Consider the following 17829-nt stretch of genomic DNA (forward strand, 5'->3'; position numbering starts at 1 on the left):
ATTCCTTGAAGTAGATATAGATAGACAGGTAGTAATAGATGGATATTGTCTGAGTTATCTAGTGCTGCTATAACAGAAATACCACAAGTGGATGGCTTTAACAAAGAGAAATGTATCCTCTCACAGTCTAGGAGGCTAGATAGAAGTCCAAATTCAGGGTTCCAGCTCCAGGGGAAGGCTTTTTCTCTGTCAGTTCTGGGGGAAAGTCCTTGTCAATCTTCCCCTTGTCAAGGAGCTTCTCAGCAAAAAGACCAAGGGTCCAAAGGGTGTGCTCCACTCTTGGCTATTCTTTCTTTATGGCATGAGGGTCCTCTTCTCTCTGGTGCATTCTCTCTTTTATATCTAAAAAGAGATTGACTCAAGATACAACCTAACCCTGTAGATTGTGTCCTGCCTTATTAACATAACTGCCTGTAATCCTGCCTCACTAACATCATAGAGTTTAGGATTTACAGTACATAGGATAATTACATCAGATCACAAAATAATGGACAAGCACACAATGCTGGGAATCATGAACTAGCCAAGTTGATACACACTTTTTGGGAACATAATTCAACCATAACAGATATATACTCTCCTCCTGGTTGTGTGTTTCTGGAGAACTCTGTGATAGACCCACTAAGGGCTTCTTTCTCTTGCCCTCCTCACCCACTCACCCATCTGGGGTCTAGACATATTGGTTAAAGTTCTTTGAGTTATAAGCAGTAGAGACCCTCTGGCTAATTTGAAAGGGATTTTTCCTAGAAAAGTCCTTGGGTGAGGACTTTTGATGACCTGGCCTATGCTGATGAAGAAAGGCTTGGGGAAAGCTGCATCAGGGAAGGAACACGCCTTGTTTGCTCCTGGGAGGCACACGTTGCCACCTGCAACAACTTGATTATTCCACAGGACACTCTACCCCATTCAGGACATACTGTCACAGTGACTCCTGTTGCTAGGTGTGGAGATACGCCTTGGACCTCACCATGTCTTTACCCTTCTGGTGGGAGGAGGGTAGGGGTGGGAAGGCCAGCTGGGGTCCAGCAGGCAGAATAGGACCTCCACTCCACTCCACAGGAACCCTGTGGTTCACTCAGAAAGCAACGCAGCACTAAGTCACTCCTGCAGGCTTTGTTGCGTGATATTGAGGAGTCCTGATTTCTTAAAGCACTGCCTCCTCCTAGTTCCTATCATACTCCTGGTTTCCTCCTTCCCTCTGCTCCTCAGGGCTCTCTATCTTCTCCTGGGTCTCAAACATCCCTCCCACAGGGAGGCCTTCCTAAAACCCTTTGTGGGGACTTGCCCCTGACTGTCACACTCTCATAGTGTCACGTTGCATTTTGTAGTTCTAAGTGCTGGCAGAGGGAAAGACCACAGAGCTTTGTATGTTTTGGTTAAGGTCCCAGCTTTTATGCTGGGTGAGTGGTAGGTTTGTGGTTCTTATTCCATTAAGGATAAATTAGGGGACTGTGCATGTCTGGGTCAATGATGAGCATGTCATGAACTAGTGGTTATGACTGAGAAGTTTCTGTGCACCTGAGGGCCATTAAACAGATAATGAAAGGCCACGTATCAAATATTTGAACACCTATGTTCTTGGCTTTGTACTGATAATGAGTAGGGGGCAGTAGAAGGCAGGGGTTTATGCTTCTTGTAATAATTTACAGCTCTTAGAGGGAGACGAGAGAAGAGAAGTGGTGACAGTAAGAACTAAAATAAGAAACAGCAGTTTAAGCCAACTATGAAGTATAAAAGGAGCTCTGGTGGTGAAGTGGTTAAGCACTCAGCTGCTAACCAAAAGGTTGGCGGTTAAAACCCACCATCTGCTCCACAGGAGAAAGACATGGCAGTCTGCTTCCATGAAGATTACAGCCTTGGAACCCCTATGGGGCAGTTCTACTCCGTCCTATAGGGTCACTATGAGTCAGAATGGACTCAATCGCAACAGGTTTATGGAGTACAAGGAGTCCCTGGATGGTGCAAACGGTTTGCACTTGACTACTAACCGAAAGTTTAGTTTGAACCCACCCAGCAGTGCCATAGAGGAAAGGCCTGGCAACCTGCTTCTGTAAAGATTACAGCCAAGAAAACACTATGGAGCAGTTCTACCATGACACACATGAGGTTGCCATGAGTCAAGAGCGACTCCATGGTAACAGGTTTGTTTTTTTTGTTTTTATGAGTACAAAGCATGCTTAGTACTAAAACAAGAAACACTACCTTGAAACGTCACCGAAGAGATAGAATTTAATGTGGGCTTCGAAGTATTCCAATAAGTGGAGATGGTGGGTGGGGAAGAGCATCTTAGAGAAATGGTGTAAACGAAAAAGAAAAATATAGTTTCCCTGCTCCCTTACCCTCTCATCTTTGCTTTGGAGTAATTGTTGACTATTTAGTCTCACATAGATGATTTTTTAAAAATAACATTTTATTGTGCTTTAGGTAAAAGTTTACACAGCATATTAAGTTCCCCTTTAACAATTTTTATAAAAATTTTTCCATGTTGAAAGGAGAAAACAAAGACACAAGGGAAAGATTAGTTCAAAGGACTAATGGACCACAACTACCACAGTGTCCACCAGACTGAGTCCAGCACAACTAGATGGTGCCTGGTTACCACCACTGACTGCCCTGACAGGGGTCACAATAGAGAGTCCCAGACAGAGCTAGAGAAAAATTCTACTCACACACACACAAAAAAGACCAGACTTACTGGTCTGAAAGAGACTGGAGAAACCCTGAGAGCATGGCCTCTGGACACCCTATTAACTCAGTACTGAAGTCACTCCTGAGGTTCACCCTTCAGCCAAGGATTAGACAGGCCCATAAAACAAAACAAGACTAAATGGGCACACTAGTCTAGGGGCAAGGACAAGAAGGCAGGAGGACACAGGAAAGCTGGTAATGGGGAACCCAAGGCCGAGAAAGGGAGGGTACTGACATGTTGTGGGGTTGGCAACCAATGTCACAAAACAATATGTGTACTTATTGTTTAGTGAGAAACTTGTTTGCTCTGTAAACTTTCACTACAGTACAATTAAAAAAAATTGTTCAGTGCCCTTGGTTACAATTTTTGCAATGCATCAGCATTCTTATTACTTCCACTCTGTTTGCTCTGTTTCCATTGATCTAGCTTCCCTTCCCCTCCTTGTCTTCTCACCTTTGCTGTTTGGTAAATGTTGAAATTTTGGTCTCATATAGTTAATTGCTTAAGGGAGCACATTACTCACAGGTGATATTGTTTATTTTATAAGCCAATCTATTATTTGCTGAAAGGTGACCTACAGAAATAGCTTCAAATTCAAGTTAAAAGGTTATCTTAGGGCGATAGTCTTGGGGATTCCTCTAGTCTCTATTGGTCCAGTAGGTCTGGGCTTTTTTAGGAATTTGAGTTTTGTTCTACATTTTTCTCCTACTCTATCTGGGACTTTCTGTTGTGTCCCTAGTCAGAATGGTTGGTAGTGGTAGCCGGGCACCATCTAGTTCTTCTGGTCTCAGGTGAGAGGAGGCTACAGTTTGTGTGGGTTATTAATCCCATGGACTAGTTTCTTCTTTGAGCCTTTGATTTCCTTCATTCTCTTTTCCTACACATGAGTAGACACCAATAGTATTTTAGATGGCTTCTCATAAGCTTTCAAGACCCCAGATGCTACTCGCCACTCTCATATAGATGATTTTTTTAAAGAAGCTCAGTGCTCACTAGTGATATTCTATGTTTTTTGAGCCAATCTATTATTTAGCTACAAGGTGACCTCAGGAGATAGTTTTGGTTCAAGGTTTAAAGAGTATCTCAGGGTGATAGTCTCAGGGAGTCTTCTAGTCTCAATTGGTCCAGTAAGGCCTGGACTTATTCAGAATTTGAGTTCTGTTCCACGTTTTTCTCCCATTCTGTCAGGATTCATCTATAGTGATCAGAACAGTCATTAGTGGTGACTAGACACCATCTCGCTCTTCTGGGGTCAGGGTAGACCAGGACGTGGCTCATATAGACTATTAGTCCTGTACACTAGTTTCTTCCCTGAGTCTTTGGTTTCCTTCTTTCTCCTTGGCTACAGACGAATAGAGACCAGTAGTTGTAGCTTAGATTGCCGCTTGCAAGCTCTTAAGACCCCAGACACTACCCACCAAACTAGGATGCAGAACATCAACTTTACTTTATGCCAACTGACCGGGTTTCCATACAGATTTTTGAACAGGGATTCATCCTGTCTTAGTTATCTAGGGCTGCTATAACAGAAATACCACAAGTGGACGACTTCAGCAAAGAGAAATTTATTCTCTCACAGTCTAGGAGGCTATAAGTCCAAATTCAGGACACCAGCTCCAGGGGAAGGCCTTCTCTCTCTGTTGGCTCTGGGGGAAAGGTCCTCATCATCAATCTTCCTCTGGTTGAGGAGCTTCTCAATGCAGGGCCCCTGGGTCCGAAGGACGTGACTTGCTCCTGGTGCTTCTTTCTTGGTGATATGAGGTCCCCATGTCTCTCTGCTCACTTCTCTCTTTTACGTCTCAAAAGAGATTGACTTAAGACACTACTTAATCATGTTTGATTGAGTCCTGCCTCATTAACATAACTGCCACTAATCCCACCTCATTAACATCATAGAGGTAGGATTTACAATACGTAGGAAAATCACATCTGATGACAACATGGTGGACAATCACACAATACAGGCAGCCATGGCCTAGCAAAGGTGACGCTCATTTTGGGGGGCCTCATACCACCAAGAAAATAGAGCCAAGAGCATGTGTCCTTTGGGCCTGGGGTCCCTGTGCTGAGAAGCTCCTTGACCAGGGAAAGATTGATGACAAGGACCTTTCCCCAGAACTGACAGAAAAAGCCTTCCCCTAGAGCTGGAATCCTGAATTTGGACTTCTATCTAGCCACCTAGACAGTGAGAGAATAAATTTCCCTTTCTTAAAGCCATCCACTTGTGATATTTCTGTTACAGCAGCACTAGATGATTAAGATACATCCCTCAGAAGTATTTTACTGGTATATGCTACATAGCAGAGTTGCAGATTGATTGTCGGATAGGGAATTGAAGGCTGAAAAATGGCCAAGGAAAAGGAGCTGGAAGGTCCTGAAGAATGTGGGGGTTGGGAAGGGCTTCTAGAGTAGAATGGAGAGCATTTTGATTAACAGAGGGAAAGACTACGTCCTAGGAGTGATGTGCTGTTGATTGGGCAAGGCAACAGGGGGATGAAGGGGATTGAGATCCAAAAGGACTCCAAGGTTACAGGCAAAGTATAACTGGAAATACTGATGAGTTGGAGGCAAACAGCATGTAACTAGAAGTGGAAACACAGGAAAAACTTAAGAGATGGCAATAAAAATGGAATCCTTCAAAGTAAAGGAGTGTATAGGATATCAGGCAAAAAGTCCTTGATTGCCAAGACTTCAGAACTGTCCCCCTTTGAGAGGTGCTATTGGAAGGACCTGTACCTTTATAGGGAGCCCAGGTAGCATAGCAGTTAAGAGTTTCCCTGCTAACCAAAAGGTTGGCAGTTCAAATTCACCAGCAGCTCCTTGGAAACACTATGGGGCAGTTCTATTCTGTCCTATAGTGGCGCTATGAGTCGGAATCCATTCCATGGCAAGTTTTTTCTTCTTTTCTTTTTCCTTTATAGAGGTGCTCTGGTAGTGCAGTGGTTAATTGCTCAGCTGCTAACTAAAAGGTCAGCAGTCTAAACTCACCAGCAACTCTGCATGAGAAAGATGTGACAGCAGTGGTGTCGCTTGGGTTAGTGTCACTCAGTGCGGAAAGTTATGGCGTCACCCCTCCCTCCAGCAGGGCCGGCCGCCGAACCTGCCGCCTCTGTCCCAGCCACCTGTCGAAGGAGCTGCCAGGGCGGAGCACTGGTCTCCCAGCCTGCAGCTCCTCCCCTCTCCTATTGGCCAAGGTGGAGACCCTCCTGTTGGTCTCCCAGCCTGCAGCTCCTCCCCTCTCCTATTGGCCAAGGTGGAGACCCTCCTGTCCACCCAATGGCCGCTGCTGCCTGCGCCCTGACTGGCAGGTGATGGCGGGAGTGAAGAGTAACACCAACCCTAGTAACGCCACAGCTCTGGCGGTTCCTCCCCCAGCGGGCGGTCCATCCGAGGCCGCGGCCTCGGAAACTGCGGTGATTTTGGTGTCACTCACTCTGACAATGTCAGGCAGTATGGTCCCGCATCCCCCTAGTAACACCACTGTGTGACCCTCTGCTTCCGTAAAGATTTACAGCCTAGGAAACGCTATGGGGCAGTCCTATGGGGTGTTATGAGTCAGAGTGCACTCCATGGCAATGGGTTCGGTCTTTTGGTTTGATACCTTTATAGAAGGAGCCCTGGTGGTGCAGTGGCTGAGTGCTCAGCTGCTAACCAAAAGGTTGGCAGTTTGAAACCACCCAGCAGCTCCATGGGAGAAGGGACCTAGCCATCTTCTCTAGATTATAGCCTAGGAAACCCTATGGGGCAGCTCTACTTTGTCCCATAAGGACGCCAGGAGTTGGAATAGACTCCATTCACACAATAACACACCTTGTGCCATAATGGTTAAGAGCTACAGATGCTAACCAAAAGGTCGGCAGTTTGGATCCACTAGGTGCTCCCTGGAAACCCTATGGGGCAGTTCTACTCTGTCCTATTGGGTCACTATGAGTCGGAATCAACTGGATAGCAACAGGATTTATAGGCGATGGATAATAATACCACCAAGAATCTGCCCATCAACCTAGCACTCTAGGGGTGCTTGAGCTGTCACATTAATCAATGCTTCCTTTAAGAGCCCAGAATACTTAGCTCGTGGAACAAGCATCTGCATGCTAGGAAACAATGAGGTGATTACCACATGGGTAATATTTCTTCCTTCTTGTTGCTAGACATCCTAGTCAAAAACATTCCCTGAAACCCGAATGCGTCACCTCTCACTTTTTTGGTGCTACTCTCCTTTCGGGTATTGTTTCTTAACTTGGGAGGATTAGCACACATGGGCCTAATACCTCATTATGCTAAACCCACTGCTGTCGAGTCGTTACTGACTCATAGCAACCCTATAGGACAGAGCAGAGTTGTCCCATAGGGTTTCCAAGGAATGGCTGGTGGATTAAAACTGCCGACCTTTTGGTTAGCAGCTGTGGCTTTTAACCACTACGCCACCAGGGTTTCCCATACTTCATTATAGAACTCTAAAATTTGCTCTAGGATTTTGATTAAAACTGGATTATAGATCAATTTGGAAATAAGTAGTACCAATGTTACATCTTCTCTGACACCACAGAAGTCCTAGAATTGAGTCCTGTTAGTATTGCTCAGGGCGTTCTAAGTTAGATTTATGGTCTGAGAAATGTCTCCACATCTCCTTCTCCTAAAACAGTAAAGTGAAAAAAAAAAAAAAAGTGTTGGGAAAAAAACCCATCAGACCAGAAATCAAGGGAATTCCTGGTAGATAGAAAACAGGCATCACTACCATCCACTAACCTATATAATTACCCAAGAAAGGGAAAATTAAGTATAAATGTTGGAAAAGAAACAGTTGTCATTATTATTATTTGCTGGTTACCTAAAACTACGACTCCACCTAAAAGTTAAAACTAGTGAGAGTTCACATTAGTCACGTTTAGAATCCACGTTAAAATGTTTTATGGGAGCCATGATAACCAAATAATAAATGTAATAAGGAAAAATTAATTCTGTGGCTCCGTTGAGTTTTACTTGAAACAAAAATTTTAAATTCTCATGGACACCAGACTTCCTGGAGCCATGGAGTCTGGATGAACCCCTGAAACTATTGCATTGAGATAATCTTTAAACCTTAAACCAAAAATATCCCTTGAAGTCTTCTTAAAACCAAGGAATAGTTTAGCTTAACTGGTAAAAAAAAATATCTGCCTTGAGCATTATGCTCTTTTATGAACTATACGGGATCAAACTGACAATAGCAACTTGAAATATTAGATAGGAAAATTAGGGGGCGGTGAGTTTATGTTAATGGGGAGGAACAACTCAGAAAAGGAGCATGAGAATGGTTGCACAACTTGAAGAATGTAATCAAGGTAACTGAATTGTAGAAACTGTTGTATTGGTATATGTTTTGATGTGTATATTCTCAAAAACAACAAAATAAATTAAAAAAATTGATTTCAACAGAAAATAAAACTTGTTGGAGTCCCTGGTAGCATTGGGCACAGCCAGATCCTGAGACTTAAGCAATGCCAATGGAGCTGTTTCTCCATACCCCACCTGGCCCCCAATCTCTGGATGCTCTGTGTGGTCTTTTCTTCTAGGTGGCTTTCTCCATGCAGTGGGGATAAGTTCTTGACAGAGAAAGATTCTCACCTGATAGGGCCCATAGAAGACAGAATTGAATACTGTTAGGTTTGCTTAGGAAGGGGCTCTGTTAGGCCAGATCTGGGTCAAGTTCCAGGTCTTGGGGTGGGATAGAGTGAGGAGGCGTCAACATCACCAGAGACATATGGTCTAAGAATGGAGGAGGGATGGTTTCCCATTAGAAAATTGAGGTGTTATCACAAGCAGGAATGGCTTCTAGGGAGGTTCTCTTCCCAATAGCAACAGAACTCAGAGTTCTTAGGAAGATACCTGACAAGAACACAGACTCTATATGAAGAAAACTATGAGAGACCTGAGTAAATGGAGCAAGAGTTCATATTCTTGGAAGATACAATATTGTAAAGATACTATTTACTCCCAAATTGATCTATAATTCAATCCAGTTCTAATCAAAATTCAAAAGCAATGTCTTAATGGGCTCTTTATAAGCTGATTTTAAAAATTCATCTCAAGCAATTCACAAAAATAGCCAAGGATTCTCTTTGGAAAAAGAACAATGGTGACGGGTGGGAGGGACCTAGATTAATCCCATCAGATATTTAAAAATACAGTAATTGAGAAAGCATTATATTAGTAGATAAATAGATAAATCAATAGAGTATATGTATTTATTTCAGTGGGCAAAAAATGAACTGTCAATGAACAATGCTGACATATCTACCCCAGCTCTTCTTGTGTTAGAAATGAGCCCTACTTCACATACTAACCAGTAACCAGTTGCTGTAGAGTTCAGCTCCAACTCAGGGAAACCTCATGTGTGTCAGAGTAGAACTGTGCTCCATAGGTTTTCAATGGCTGATTTTTCAGAAGCAGATCACCAGGCCTTTCTTCCAAGGCACCTCTGGATGAACTCAAACTTCCACAAGTTTTCAGTTACAGCTGAGCGCATTAACCGCTTGCACCATACTAAATTAAATGAACTCTAGAATAAATCAATGGCTGAGAATACAGAATACTTTCTTTATAATCTTGAGACAAGGACAACCTTCCTAAAGACGATGCAAACACCATAAAGTCGACAATGTAAGATCCAATGTTGGCAAGAGTATAGAGGATTAAGCACTGTAACTTGACCTTGCAGGTGATGGATTGGTTGACTGCAGAATGGGAGTTGGAAGAGAGGATAGGCTCTTGCATATTGATTAAATGTTTAAAAAATAAAGCATTGTTATGCACTGCGTATCTTGAGACAATAAAAAAGGAAATTGCTGTTACTCCTAAGAATAAAGACTACTGAATCCCAAGGAAAACCAGCTAAGTTTTTTGGAAAAAAAAGACATAAATTTATTAAAACTTTGGCAATATTTAAGAATTTATTGAAGTCAGAAGTAGATAAATTCTTAATACAGTAACTCTAGAAACCTAACTCCAGGAATTAGATCAAAGAATTTAAAAATATTAAAACCTAAATAGAGGTTTTAATATTACATTCTTTGTTAACAAACTGGGACTTGGTCTGCTTTTGGTATCATTCTGCCCCTGAACCATTGCTGTGGTAAATCAGCCAGCAATCAGCACATGGAATGGTGGCTAGAAGAAAGGCTCACATTCACTCTTATCCAAATGTAGTAAATTATACCATGTTTCTCATTTAATGGAACACTGTTTCTTCTTCAGTCTTTGGAGGCAGTGAGCCTTTAGATGCTCCAGTTTCCCCACTCAAAGGAGAGCACTCAGGGGGATGGCAATATGCAGATGGCCATTTGTGCTTTTGCTGTAATACCTCAAGAGTTACAACACTGGCTGAATTATCACCACAGGACTTCATTTATGCATGCAGGTAAAAAGGTCTTAGAGAAAGGGATTTGCTTCTATTCTTGTTCTCTTCACTTGGCTGGTAGAAATGGGTTACAGTTCTCAGAATTCAGTATCATTGGGTCCAGTAACAGAAGACTGTTCTGTTGGATAACAGAACAACCAGCAGTATTTTCCAAAAAGATGGCACTAATGAGAGTGATGTGAAGGAGAAACAGACACCATCCTACAAGGGAGAGGAAGAAAGGAATTAGATTGCTACATGATGCCCCAAACCTGAACTCAATCAAATGCACAGGAGGTTCCAGATTAAACAGTAAGAACTCCGTGATTTAAAAGTGGGAGAAAAAAAGGAAATGTTGACCAATAGGCAGCCTGCAATTAGAAACCCTTGATGAATTAGGATTTGTAATAAGCAGTTCAACATAGTGGGTAGAAGCTGCCACTTGACCTTGTCACTCAGAGCAGAAATACTCATACTGTGACTCATTTCTTTCAGAAACCAAGAGGAACATGGCCTACTATAACATGCTCTTTTCTGAGCAAAGGACAGATGCCTTTTGGGAAGTTGTCAAATCACTAAAAAAAGATTAAAAGATATCACCTAAGATAATGAAGTGGTGTCTGGGGTCTCAAAAGCTTGCGAATGGCCATCTGAAATGCATCAATTATTGTTCCCAAACCACTTGGAGCAAAGGAGAATGAAGAACACCAAATGCATGAGGAAAATATTAGCCCAAAAGAAAAAAGCTCCACATAAACCAGAGATTCCACCAGCCTGAGACCAGAAGAACTAGATGGTGCAGGCTACCACCAATGACTGCCCTTACAGGGAACACAACAGAGAGTCCTGGACGGAGTGGGAGAAAAGTGCAGAGCAGAACTCAAATTCATATAAAAAGACCAGACTTAATGGTCTGACAGAGACTGGAGGAAGTCCTGAAACTACAGCCCCTGGACTCTTTATTAGCCCACAACTAAAATCATTCCCAAAGCCCACTCTTCAAATATTAGGAAAAAAAAAAAAAAGGATTAGACTGGACTATAAAACAAAAATAATACTTTTGAGGAGTGTGCTTCTTAGTTCAATCAGATACATGAGACCAAACAGGCGGCTCCTGTCCAGAGACAGGATGAGAAGGCAGGAAGGGACAGGAAATGGCTGAATGGACACAAGAAACCCAGGATGGAAAGGGGGAGTGTGCTGTCATATTATAGGGATTGTAACTAACGTCACATAACAATAGGTGCATAAACTTTTGTATGAGAAATTAACTTGAGCTGTAAACTTTCATCTAAAGCACAATTAAAAAAAAAAGTTATCACCTAATAAAGCAAGCAGAACTTCAGCTACTCCCTTCAGAAAAATGGAGATGGGAACTGAACTCCACGTATGGCATTTTAACTTCAGCTGGGAGACCTGCAGGCGTATCAGGTTTACTCAGCTTTTGTTCATCAAAAACACTGCCCCCTCCCAATCAATTTTCTTTTAAAGTGCAGAGAGGAAAAGAAGAAGCTGCTGGCCAGCACCATGGATGACATAGAGGCTTCCGGGACCCCTGCCCCCTCAACATGCCTCGGGTCTTGTGGACACAGCCCTTCGAGAACAGGAAGGGCCCTGACCCCAAGTCTTCAGGAAGAAGAGGGCCCCAGGCAGACGGTTGACTCTGCAAAGAGCGAGCCTATCAAGCTCGAGTTTGACTTCTCTGACAACGTTGCCAGCAAAAGGGCACCTCCCCCCAGGAAACTGGGAAAGAGGCCTGGCATCAAGGCCCCCTCCATGGGCCAGGAGGCACAACAGGCTCCCACGGAGAGAGACAAGCACCCTGCCCCGACAACCCAGGGGTTGTACAACCTGCAATCCACTTGCAAATAGCTCCAAGTGTGGTGGTGGAGAGCATTCTTCAGATGTGTGGGTCCCCACGAGCAGTCCAGGCTGTGTGCCAACGGCCACACCTGCCGAGCTGGCACCCTCCCCGGGCCTCACCAAGGAATGCTTCAGAGACCCAGCTGAAGTTCTAGGTACAGGGGCCGAGGTGGACTATCTGGAGCAGTTTGCAGCCTCCTCGTTTAAGGAGTCTGCCTTAAGGAAACAGTCCTTATACCTCAAATTTGACCCACTCCTGAAAGACAGCCCCAGTAGACTGGTTCCTGTGGCCACGACGACCAGCAGCACTCAGGCTGTGGGCAACTCTTCCTTAGGAAGTCTGCCAGAAGCAAGGCTGGTGGAATTTGACTTCTTGGGATCTCTGGATGTTCCTGTTCTGAGCCCTCCCCCGTGTGTCCTTGGGCCCGGGGGTCCACCCCTACAAGTGGACCTCATCGTGGACGTACTGCAGTACAGCCAGAGGACCTGGACGCCTCAGTGAGAGCCCTGCAGATGGAGAACCTGGAGCTGAAGAGCAGGTGTGAGGAGCTCTATGCCAAGAACCAGGAGATGGGGAAGATCATGGATGAGTTTGAAGCGACTGCGTGCCAGGTGACAGAGGAGGCTAAGAAAGAGAAGGAGCTTGCCAAAGCCAAGATCCAAAAGGTTTTTTTTTTTTTTTTAATTGTGCTTTAAGTGAATGTTTACAGTTCAAGTTAGTTTCTCATACAAAAATTTATACACACGTTGTTATGTGACCCTATCTGCTCTCCCTATAACGTGACAGTACACTCCCCCTTTCCACCCCGTATTTCCCATGTCCATTCACCCAGCTCCTGTCCCTTCCTGCCTTCTCCTCTCGTCTCCGGACAGGAGGTGCCCATTTAGTTTCATGTATCTACTTGAGCTAAGAAGCACACTCTTCACAAGTATCATTTTATGTCTTATAGTCCAGTCTAATCTTTGTCTGAAGAGCAGGCTTCAGGAATGGTTTTAGTTTTGGGCTAACAGAGTCCGGGGGCCATGTCTTCTGGGGTCCCTCCAATCGCAGTCTGGTCTTTTTACTAGAATTTGAGTTTTACACCCCACTTTTCTCCTCCATCGGGGACTCTGTTGTGTTCCCTGTCAGGGAGGTCATTGGTGGTAGCTGGGCACATCTAGTTCTTTTGGTCTCAGGCTGATGGAGTCTCTAGCTTATGTGGACCAGTCTCTAGGGCTCATATTTTCCTTGTGTCTGATCCAAAAGATTTTGAAAGAACGAGACCAGCTTACCACAGACCTGGACTCCATGGAAAAATCTTTCTCTGACCTCTTCAAGCAGCTTGAGAAGCAGAAGGAGGTGATTGAAGGCTACCACAAGAATGAAGAGTCACTGAAGAAGTGCCTTGAGAATTGCATACTGAGAATTGAGAAGGAAAGCCAGAGATGCCAAATGCTGAAGGCCCACGCCGAAGAGAAGCTCAGTCTAGCAAACGAGGAAACCACCCAGGTGCACAACAAGGCCCAGGCAAAGGCACTGGCCTTCCAGGCAAGCCTGAGGAAGGAGCAGAGGTGCACCAACTAGCTAGAGAAGACCATCAAAGCAGAAGACTAAAGAAAACGATGAACTGACCAGAATCTGTGATGACCTGATTTCAAAGGAGGAAAAGATCTGATGTGGAATCACTGGCTAGTAGCCTTTGCTCCCTCCTTCTGTCCGTGTGTGTGTCTCTCTGCCCATCCATTTCTGTCTCTAAACAGGTCTTGTGTACTTTTCTTCTCTTACACTCATTTTTAAACTAGAGCACTTTAAAATGTAGACTGAAGTTTCCCTTAGATTTAAAAAAAATGAATTAAAAAAAAATGGCTCAGATGGGGTTCTTAGAAACTGAAGTTCACAGACCCTGATGGTTGAGGACCAACAAGAACACCACAAAAATGCAGGAGTTAATGCTAACCTGTTATGTCAAGGCTCTGACTCAGACACTACCCCCTTCTCCTCAAAAGGAACCCAATTCATCGCAAGAAGTCTAAGACGAAACTGTCACAGGAGATGCCTAAATTTCCTGTGGTGTCTTCCCCAAGTTCCTCAGATTTTTTTAAATTGCTGGTTTTCATAGTTTGGCTGCATTTAGCCTATAATGTGGGTCACTTCAGTCCTTGACTCAATTCCGTTAAGAAAAACAAAACAGGGGGTCTAGCTGAGAACTCTGGAGGCATTTGTGGGTTTACCAACCGGCTGTGGGGCTTTCCTTGGTCATTAGCTGAGTTTAGGAGCTGCAGGCCAAACCACCTGCCCCTCTAGCCCGAAGGGCCACGATAGGCAGGCAATTAAGGAGCTAAACTGAAAGCCAGATAGAGCCAGCTGGACCCCTACGTACCTTGTGGCCTTTCCTCCTGAGAGGTGTGGGGGTTGGACAAGCGGACGACCTTCCACGTTAATGCCCTGCGACCTTTAGAGCGACGGGGTCAATGGGTATGTCTCTCCAAAGGTGCATTTAATAGTCTCATAGTGGGTCGAGGAGAAGGGGTCTACCCGGCCACTTCTGACTGCTACTAGTTGTGAGTCTCTATATGAGCAAAGTATCCAAACCTAACGTGGGCGCTTTCTAAAAGCTCCCGAAACCGGCTAAGGATAGGTAAGGCCAAGGGTACAGACCCAAGTCGTGCGCAACTCTTCCAGAATGAGTTAATAAGAGAACCGTCTAGCAAGACTGATTTCTGCCAGTCTGACTCAGCCACGAGAGGAGAGACCTGGACTTTTAACTCTAAACATCCCAGTCCTTCTGAAGAAAGCTTTCTCCTTTTCAAGAGACTGGCGCCGCTGGATTCCTCCAGGTGCCGGCTTATCCAACCGCCCCGTGCGCCACCAGCCAGGCGCTGTGCTCCTCTGCCAGCTGAGGGGACAGCACGGCCACCAGTCGCAGGCAGTTGCAGTCAACGTCGTTCTTCTTAGGCCACCGCCCGCGGCCCAGGTCCACCTCCGGCAGCAGTCTTTCTAGAAACGTTCCCACGAAGGCCACGAGCGACACCACGCGATTCCAGCTGAGGCTGCAGCCATCGATCTGCAAACGTCGCCTGCGCAACCTGCATCACCAGCTCTGCATGGTCTCCCCTGTAGCGGCAGTAGCTGGAAGAAGGACCAGTGGTGCTGCTTCAGGTGGTCAACAGTGGGGCGCAGCACGGCGCCCTTGGGCGTGGGTAGCTCCTACGTTGGGGTGCAGGGCTCCGGGGCGCAGTGCTTCAGGTAGGCGTCCAGCAGCAACGCCGTGAGCTCCCACAATGCGCGTGCTGTGGCACGGTCTCTCCTGAGGGTCCAGACTTGGGCCTGCTATCTAGGTCAGGCGCCTCTCCCTCCTGGGAGGGGATGCCCTGTCCCGTCCCGCCATGGCCGGTGATTTTCTTAAGTTCAGAGAGGGCGAGGCTTTGAGAAGCCTACCTTCGGCTGTTACTGTTACAGTCCTAAAGTCGAGGCCCAGAGAGGCTGAGCGGTGTGCACGGGCTCATATAGCAATCGGGGCAGAGGGAGACTCTTTGGGGATTATTGTTTAGCTCCCGGCCTGGGTACTAAGAACCCCAAGAAGGTACAGTAGTGGGGAAAGAAGTCAGTCACATCTGTGAAGCTGGGCTGGGCTTTCCCCGTCTGCTAAGGAGAGGTTGCCAACTTGCCACGGGCTCACACAGACCTGCACCACGCCCCCTTGTAAGCATCTCTAGAATGGAGAATGGCATCCTGTGTGCGGCGGAGATCCCGCACACGTGGCACGGAAGTTTAGTCCTCCTGTGGGTGTTCATTCATTCATTCACTAATATTTACTCAGTGCCTCTGGGGTGCTAGTCCCTGCCTCCCCCCCACCCCCACTGGGCATATAAGGAGGACAAGACATGTGGTCACTGCCCTCAGGGACCCTACGGTCTAGTGCTGGGTAGAGACAAACAGCGGTCACGGTAGGGTTTAGTTATTGCTGAACTAGAGACATTGAAGGAGCATTCAGCTTTAAGGTAGTAGCTAGCTGTGCATTGTACCTACTACCACTCCTGTATTCTTTAGGATTCTCTTCATTACTAGATGATTCCTCATTATTCTAACCCCATTATAGTAAATACTCTTTCATATCAAACTTCCCTGTTCAAATTACTGTGTGACTTCTCTCTCCTGATTGGACCTCTGCTGGTACAGAATTGTCTGAGGAGTGAAGTTTCTGGAGGCTCAATGGTCTGAAGCACGTTCAAATATCCTGTTCAAGGGGAAAGACGAGCTGCTGCATCCTGTACCACATACTAAGAAAAAAGAGGCACAACACTTGGTGGGCCACTTTGGATTTTGGAGGCAACATATGCCATACTTTGTTCCCATTTATGTGGATTAAATTAACCAGAGCATTGTTCCTGGTTCCATCTCCTCAGTAGACGACCTGAGTCCTTCTTACCACGACACAAACATATTAATAATTTCATTTCTTTCACCAGAATGGTCCCTGAGTCAGCCCACTGGGGGCCACAGTCCCTAGGCAGATTGATCAGTCATGCAAGCCAGCCTGGTTCTGGCCAAGTCCTGTCTGGAAAATGAGGAGTCTGTGGGATGCCCTGAAGAGTGACCTGATTATTTCCTATAACAGATGAGAGGGTACATGGTTTACCGTGATATTCTCCCAAAGGAATGTGTACAAGATCCACAGAGACAGGGTTTGCCCAGGTATTTCTCCAACCTGCTTGCCTCCTCAGAATTCCTGGTCCACTTCAGTCCCACCCAGTCCATTTCTCCAGGAGAGGGCCCTTAAGGATCTGTGTCTGTAACCTGCTGCTGCCCTAGATGATTTTTACCAGCAAACACATTTGGAGAATGTGGATCTACAAATCCTGCTCAGTCAGCTCTCCCAGGCTTGGGGGAAGCCAGCTGACAACAATGTAGCCCTAACCCCAACCTGTTATTCTAACCTATTGGCTGGGTTTAGCCCAGGATCCAGCTTTTGTCTTTTGAAGATTTCCAGTGGTTCACTGGCCCCAGTTGGTTTCTAGCTTTTTCTACTGCCTCTCCGTACCCCTCCTGGGCCTCCTATGCTGCCTGAGGCTGCTCTAAATCACCTCTGAGAGCCCCGCTCTCAATTGCCCTTGTTTCTTTCTCCTCAGCTCCTTAGTTGCCCTTGTCTCTTCCTTCTTTTCCAAGCCCCATTCCCCACACCCCCAGGTATAATAAATAGCCTTGGCAGGCCTCACATAGAGGCCTTTCGAAAAGGCTCATCAGTCCGGATCAGCTGTTCTCAAATGGTAGTCCTGCACCTCCTTTCAGGGGGTCCTTTTGTCAAAACTGTTTTCCTAATAACACTTTTTTTTTGTTCGTTTTTCAGTGGCTATGTGACATGAGATGGATTTATCACCCTGATGGCTAATGGAAGGTATGTGTCTGTATTCTTGTGTCTTAAAATTTCTGTTTTAATTTCTAATATGACAAATGTTGATAGATATAATCTACATAAACAAAAGCTCTTTGGGGGGATTTCAATAATTTTTACAGATGGGTCTATACTATATGCCAGTAACCACATGGAAGTGGACAGCTGTGCATTACAGCCTGCTCAGATGACCCTGAGGCACAGTGGTGAGGAAAAATCCTCCCAGCAGGCAGAATTTGAGCCGTGTATTTGTCTACTATGTCTGGAGAGAGAGATATAGAAGGGTCCCAAGACCAAAATGTTTGAGAACCACTGCCCAGGTGAATCTTTAATTGATAATTACTGACTTGATACATGTGTAGGAAGTGCCCTTATGGAGGAGGAAATGGGGAAAAAGGAGGGAGAAGAAAGAGGAAAGGGGGAGGGAAATGGAAGGCTGGGAAGAAAGGAGACAAGGAGAGATGTGAGACAGAAAGAAGGGGGGGAGGAAGATGGGAAGGAAGAGGAGGGAGAGGAAGAAAAGGGTT

At 45.4% G+C, this 17829-nt stretch overlaps 1 pseudogene; it reads left to right on the forward strand.

Annotated features, from left to right (window-relative positions):
* The first annotated feature begins 11430 nt into the window (after positions 1-11430).
* Positions 11431-12968, forward strand: LOC100674381 (transforming acidic coiled-coil-containing protein 3-like; annotated as a pseudogene).
* The last annotated feature ends 4861 nt before the right edge of the window (positions 12969-17829 follow it).

Source organism: Loxodonta africana, chromosome 12, assembly GCF_030014295.1.
Source record: "Loxodonta africana isolate mLoxAfr1 chromosome 12, mLoxAfr1.hap2, whole genome shotgun sequence".
NCBI lineage: Eukaryota > Metazoa > Chordata > Mammalia > Proboscidea > Elephantidae > Loxodonta > Loxodonta africana.